The 6,000-nt window shown below is 43.5% G+C and overlaps 1 protein-coding gene across 6 annotated transcripts in view; it reads left to right on the top strand.

Moving 5' to 3' along the window:
- Positions 1 to 6,000, top strand: part of erc1b (ELKS/RAB6-interacting/CAST family member 1b) — a 212,586-nt gene continuing 206,586 nt past the window's right edge. For 2 of the 6 annotated variants that reach the window (XM_053688508.1, XM_017494190.3), the window contains exon 1: positions 8 to 321. The gene's annotated coding sequence lies outside the window, so the exon portion shown is untranslated. Of the gene's footprint in view, positions 322 to 6,000 lie in introns of all 6 variants that reach the window. The other 4 variants (XM_017494192.3, XM_017494198.3, XM_053688509.1 and 1 more) reach the window with 3 other exon arrangements.

Raw genomic sequence — 6,000 nt, 5'->3', positions numbered from 1 at the left:
ATAATACGGCCTATTTTTCTGGAGAGTGGAATGCGCACGGGAGCGCGCGTGGCGCCGTGGAGGCCGGCTACGGGGGCGCGCATCCCGAGTGCTGACGTCACTGGAGCGCCCTGGCTCGCGGAGCTGCTCTGCTCGTAGTGTAGTGGTGGCGGCGCGCGCGCAAGACAGAGGAATACAGTGGTAGGAAGAGGGAGGAATAACTAGTTGGAAAGAGGATTATTTTCATCCTTTAACGGATTTGTAAGTCATAGCGGTCCGTCTGGGAGACAAGAATCAGGGCTGAACTTCTCCTCAAACCGGTCGGACTGGATCTCTGAGGCGGTAAGACGAGCTTTTAAAGTGATTTTGTATACATCAGTGTGTTTGGGCTGAGCAGTGTCCCTGTCTTTAGCTGCTCGGACGCCTATAGGATTGAAGGTTTCCCGGTGTTCGTTTCATACACAAAATATCCCTGAGGGTGATTTTTAATAGCTTTATGTGTGTATATAAACTCTACACTCTGTGCAAAAGAAGGTTGAATTTTACATTTTTTTTTAAATAAATATATAGTGTTGTGGAAACGCTGTTGCGCCAGCGAGGAAGCAATGGAGGAGGAAGAAGAGGAAGGGGAAAATGCGAGGAAATAAAAGATATACAAAAGGATATGGCTGCTTTCCTGGTCATTCCAGACTGCTAGGTAGTTGTAGATGTAGGCTAAAGTGGGATTTGTGTCATGTATGAGTGTTAAAGGGTTTAATTCGGGGTGTAAATCAGGAGGAGTAACAGGAGTCGCGGTGTATCCAGGCGGTGTCAGCCTTTTTTTTTTTTTTTTTTTCCCCCTCTCAGAGGGGGAGCCCTGACTCCGAGTCTCTGACTCTCATCTCATTTTAATTTCAATTTCCAACAATGGACTTCGCCTTTAACCCCCGCGGGGTTTCCACTCGGTAGCTCGGCTAATCAAACCTCCTCGTCCTCATCCTCCTCCCAGGCTCAGGCTAACCGTGAGTGCGCGTGCTAGCCCCGGAGTAATGTACGTTAGCTCCTGAGTGACGTGTTGAGCGAAATGTTTAGCCGCTAACACCGAGGAGTTGTTCGCGAACATTCCCCCTAAACGCCTAAAATATATCACACAAAGCGTGATATAAAAGTCTCCACGTTCAATATAACTCGCTCTCTTAGGAAAAGATTTTCTAACCTTTAAAGCTGAATGGTCTCGCGAGCCTCTCCCATTAGCATGCTGCTAGTGTCCACTCTGACTTGTTGGCCTGTGAAGTACATCTCCACCTTTAGCCTTGTTCCTTGTGTTTTGTTTGTTTATTTTTAAAAAAAATTAATATTCGTATTGCTTGAGTAAAGATATGTAAACGTAAACAACACTGAAGTTCATGTTGTAGGAAAAGTCGCCAGAGAAGAGGCCTAATTTCAAAAGAATCAACAGGTTGATTTGAGAGATGTGTATTTTTCACAGGGAAGATTTCATTCTGGATGGAGCTGTGTTTCAGTTTACTGTGATTTGGGGTTTGGTGAATGTGGTATTCGGCAGAAAGTTTGACCAATCCCATCCGTTTCAGCAGAAAGTTTGACCAATCCCATCTGTTTCAGCAGAAAGTTTGACCAATCCCATCTGTTTCAGCAGAAAGTTTGACCAATCCCATCTGTTTCAGCGGAAGGTTTGACCAATCCCGTACGTTTCAGCAGAAAGTTTGACCAATCCCGTCTGTTTCAGCAGAAAGTTTGACCAATCCCGTCTGTTTCAGCAGAAAGTTTGACCAATCCCATCTGTTTCAGCGGAAGGTTTGACCAATCCCATCTGTTTCAGCAAAGTTTGACCAATCCCGGTTCTTTCAGCAGAAGTTTTGACCAATCCCGTACGTTTCAGCAGAAAGTTTGACCAGTCCCATCTGTTTCAGCAGAAGGTTTGACCAATCCCGTCTGTTTCAGCAGAAAGTTTGACCAATCCCGTGTTTCAGCAGAAGGTTTGACCAATCCCGTCTGTTTCAGCAGAAAGTTTGACCAATCCCATCTGTTTCAGCGGAAGGTTTGACCAATCCCGTCTGTTTCAGCAAAGTTTGACCAATCCCATCTGTTTCAGCAGAAAGTATGACCAATCCCGTCTGCTCCCAAAGATGTTTTGATGAATCCCATCTGCTCCAGCAGAAAGTTGGCCCAGTCTCGCCTGTGCTCACAGATTGTTTGCTCAGCCAGCTCCACTTTTCTCACACAGGTTTGACCAATCCCATCCATTTCAGCTGAAAATTTGACCAATGATGTTAACTCACAGAACCTTTGACCAATCTCACCTGGTCCCAAAGAAAGTTAGACCAAACCCACCGGCTCCAGTAGAAAGATTGACGAATCCTGTCCACTCCGGCAGAAATATTGACTAATCCCGCCTGTTCTCGCAGAAGGTTTGACCAATCCTGTTTGTTCCAGTTGAAAGTTTTCCTAATCCTGTCCTCTCCCATGGATACTTTTGACGAGTCCTGGCTGCTCCTCCAGTTATTTTTGTCCGCGCAATATTTTCTGACATACATAGTTGGTTCTGTTTGTCAAGATATAAACGAATGACTAATTCAAACCATCTTCATCCTGATTGTATAAAGCGGCTGCTGATGAACGAATGAACAGGGCCGTGCGAGCACCACACGCACCCTCATATTAATGAACATTAATGAACACATCAGCCGAAGTTAAAATGATTATCCCCTTCCAACAAAGTTTCTAATGGAGCACATCATGTTTGACAGAGCATCAGCGTCTCGGCTACGAGCTGCGTGCTGAGTCTGACTGCCATCTCTATTTTCTTTCTGAAACCGAACAAAATGAAGACATGCTCGTCAGACTCCATACGAGGAGCGAACACCACAAATATCTCTTACTCCTGTGCAGTTCAAACAGATTTAATGACTAATATCCAGCTCATGTTGATGTAAATGTTCAGTATGAGGATCCATCCGTCCACCTTCTATACTGCTTATCCTACACAGGGTCACGGGGCACCTGGACCTTATCCAAGGAACTCCCATCTTGTGCCCCAAGACACCCTGGACGGGGTACTAACCCATCGCAGGGCACAATCGCACACGTTCACACACTGTGGATAATTTGGAAATGCCAGTCAGCCTACAACACGTGTCTTTGGACCGGTGGAGGAAACCGGAGTACCCAGAAGAAACCCCCGATGAGTGGGCAGAACATGCAAGCTCTGGTGGGATTCGAGCCCGCAACCCTGGACGTGCGAGGCAAACGTGCTAACCACTAATTCACCAAATATGAAGCCAGTACGGTTGTGTCTGATATTCTGAAAATGCCCTGTCATGTAGATAGTGACCCAAGAAGCATGACCTGTTCGATAAGACCTAATAGCTAATATATACTAATAATTATGCGTTTAACAATAACGAGACCTCAGCAAATATATATATATATATATATATATATATATATATATATATATATATATATATATATATATATATATATATATATGTATATGTATATGTATATATATATATATATATATATATATATGTATATATATATATATGTATATGTATATATATGTGTATATATATGTATGTATGTATGTATGTATGTATGTATGTGTGTGTGTGTGTGTGTGTGTGTGTGTGTGTGTTCATGTGATTGTGTATTCTGCCCCCTGACCTGGACTCTGTTGCAATGCTGAACACTTTGGTCTATTGAGTTTCTTGCTGGATTTCTCCACTCTTGATTCCCTGACACCCTTTGAGTGTGTGTGTGTGTGTGTGTGTGTGTGTGTGTGTGTGTGTGTGTGTGTGTGTACACAAGTGCGCAGCCAATCACTGATACTGGTGACCCAATTAGAGCAAACGCAGTCAGGGAGCACGACCTCTCGGGTCTGCAGGAAAGATCATCCGTTCTCTCAGCAGGTATAGATCGGTTATGATTATCGATCGGATGACCCAGATGTCCCCTGGAGGGACGAGCGTTCAGGTAGCGTGTTGTTTTAGATAATTGCTCTGAGATAAGGTCAGATCCCGCAGTTGCTGTTGGGCAATGTGTGTTCATCGCATTAACCCGTCGGATTCGGCCAGCGAGTGGGAATTTGAGCAAAGCGAAATGAAATCTATCGATTTATTTACTAACCGTCTTCTGATGAAAACGTCTTTATAAATGTTCATTATTTAAAGTAGAAGAAATTCCGAGAGCCGAAGCAGAGCGAGTAATTTCCAATCTCTGATTAGGCAAAAACAAAGAAACGGCCCGTCAGTTTAGACGCGCTACTCGGAATGCTGTGACGCTGACCGTATGGTTTGAGATGTAGTTCGAGAAAGTAATTCAAAGGCCGACCTCCAAAAAACATGCCAGTAGGTGGACTGGTGACTCTAAACTGCCCCTGTGTGCGAATGAGTGTGTGAATGTGTGTTGTGATGACGTGGTAATCTATCCACGGTGTTTTCCCACCTCACACACATTCATGGATTGGCTTCGCATCTGCCGCATCTCTGACCCGGATGAAGTGCTTACTGAAGATGAACGGAGGATTCATGAAAGCATTTTATAGAAATATTTCAAATATTTATTGATGTAGTTAGAGCTCGACCGATAATCAGTTTTACTTTACACCAGATTTATTTTTCCCGATCCCTTTAAGCATTTTTCCATTATCGGATATCGTGTTTGTAATATCGGATCCACCGATAAATCGTGCCCTCTTGTGGGCTGTTTGAGAATTGCGCTCAGGAATGCCATTGCAGGACTGCGTGTGTTTGTTTTTTTTTTTTTTGTATTTTTATACGCTTTATTTGTTTTACCGGTTTGTTTACCTCATCGAACCGTTTATTTAAAAAAAAGAAATTTAGTGCACTTTATTTATTTTTTTTGCACTTTTCACTTTTCAGGTGTATAATCGAGAGTTGTTTTACATGCAAGGAGGAAGTGAGAGTGACGAAATTATTATAAATAAAATCTTTTAGTTTGTTCAGTTCAGTGGTGCTGTCGTCATTGTGTCAAAACGGAAGTGTAACAGTAAATATCGGCTCTGCAAATCGGGTTATCGGGCACGTAGACGTGCAAATAATCGTATCGGTTATAAAAAATCAGTATCGGTCGATCTCGAGACGTAGTGTAACGTCTTTATTTTGCTCTCAGTAAGAGTGAGCGAGTCGTGGTTCTCGACTGTGCTCGTCACACACACGCTATACAGTAGGGTCCATAAGTATTTGGACAGCAACACAATTTTTCGTAATTTTGCCTCTGCACACCATCCCTGTGGGTTTGAAATGAAGCAGTCAAGATGCGATTGAGGTGTAGACGTTCAGCTTTGATGCAAGGGGTTTAAACATTTAGGAATTACAGCCGTTTTCACAGGATCAACAGTAATCGGACAAAGCAACAGAATTCTTCTACGCTGGACTAGGGGATGATCAACGTCCCAGGCGGGACCGCGTGAGATTTCATCACGTTACTCGGAGCGGTGCGAGTTTAATTTAAATGATGAAGGTTTACCGTTTCTCTGGAATTTTCTGTTGAATTTTTCCGGATGGAGGTTACGTGGAACCACCGTAACTGAAACGGCGTATACAGGGTTTTCAGTGCGAGTACAGGTGGGTTATTCAGGGTGCGGGCTCCTTTTTGGTGGGATTCCTGGTGTAAATGCAAGAGCATTGGATCTCTCAATACGGATACAGAATTTTATTACCAGACGTAAATATGAGCTCATTAACACCGTTATGAGTTTCCCGTTTTCCACTTTATACTACTGTTTCATTCATGAGTAAACACTGCTCGCTAGAGGACCGACGACTCAATTACTGCTCAGTGTCACAATATTTATATCCGTACGCTCCAAGTTAAAGTGGTAGAATTACAAACCGGGAAGACGGGCGCTCGTGAACTTCACAGAGATCTGTGCGTAGTTCAGAGTATGGGTGTGTTAATAGAAGATGGCTGCTGCTTGCTGTCTGTGTTCTTGTTAGCGAGATGTAGCCGTACGTCAACATGCTAACTGCCGTTACACTTACCTTACATTTATATCCT

Source organism: Ictalurus punctatus, chromosome 19 (assembly GCF_001660625.3).
Source record: "Ictalurus punctatus breed USDA103 chromosome 19, Coco_2.0, whole genome shotgun sequence".
NCBI classification, from domain to species: domain Eukaryota; kingdom Metazoa; phylum Chordata; class Actinopteri; order Siluriformes; family Ictaluridae; genus Ictalurus; species Ictalurus punctatus.
The sequence above is the reverse complement of the archived record's forward strand: the minus strand, read 5'-3'. Positions and strand labels throughout refer to the sequence as shown.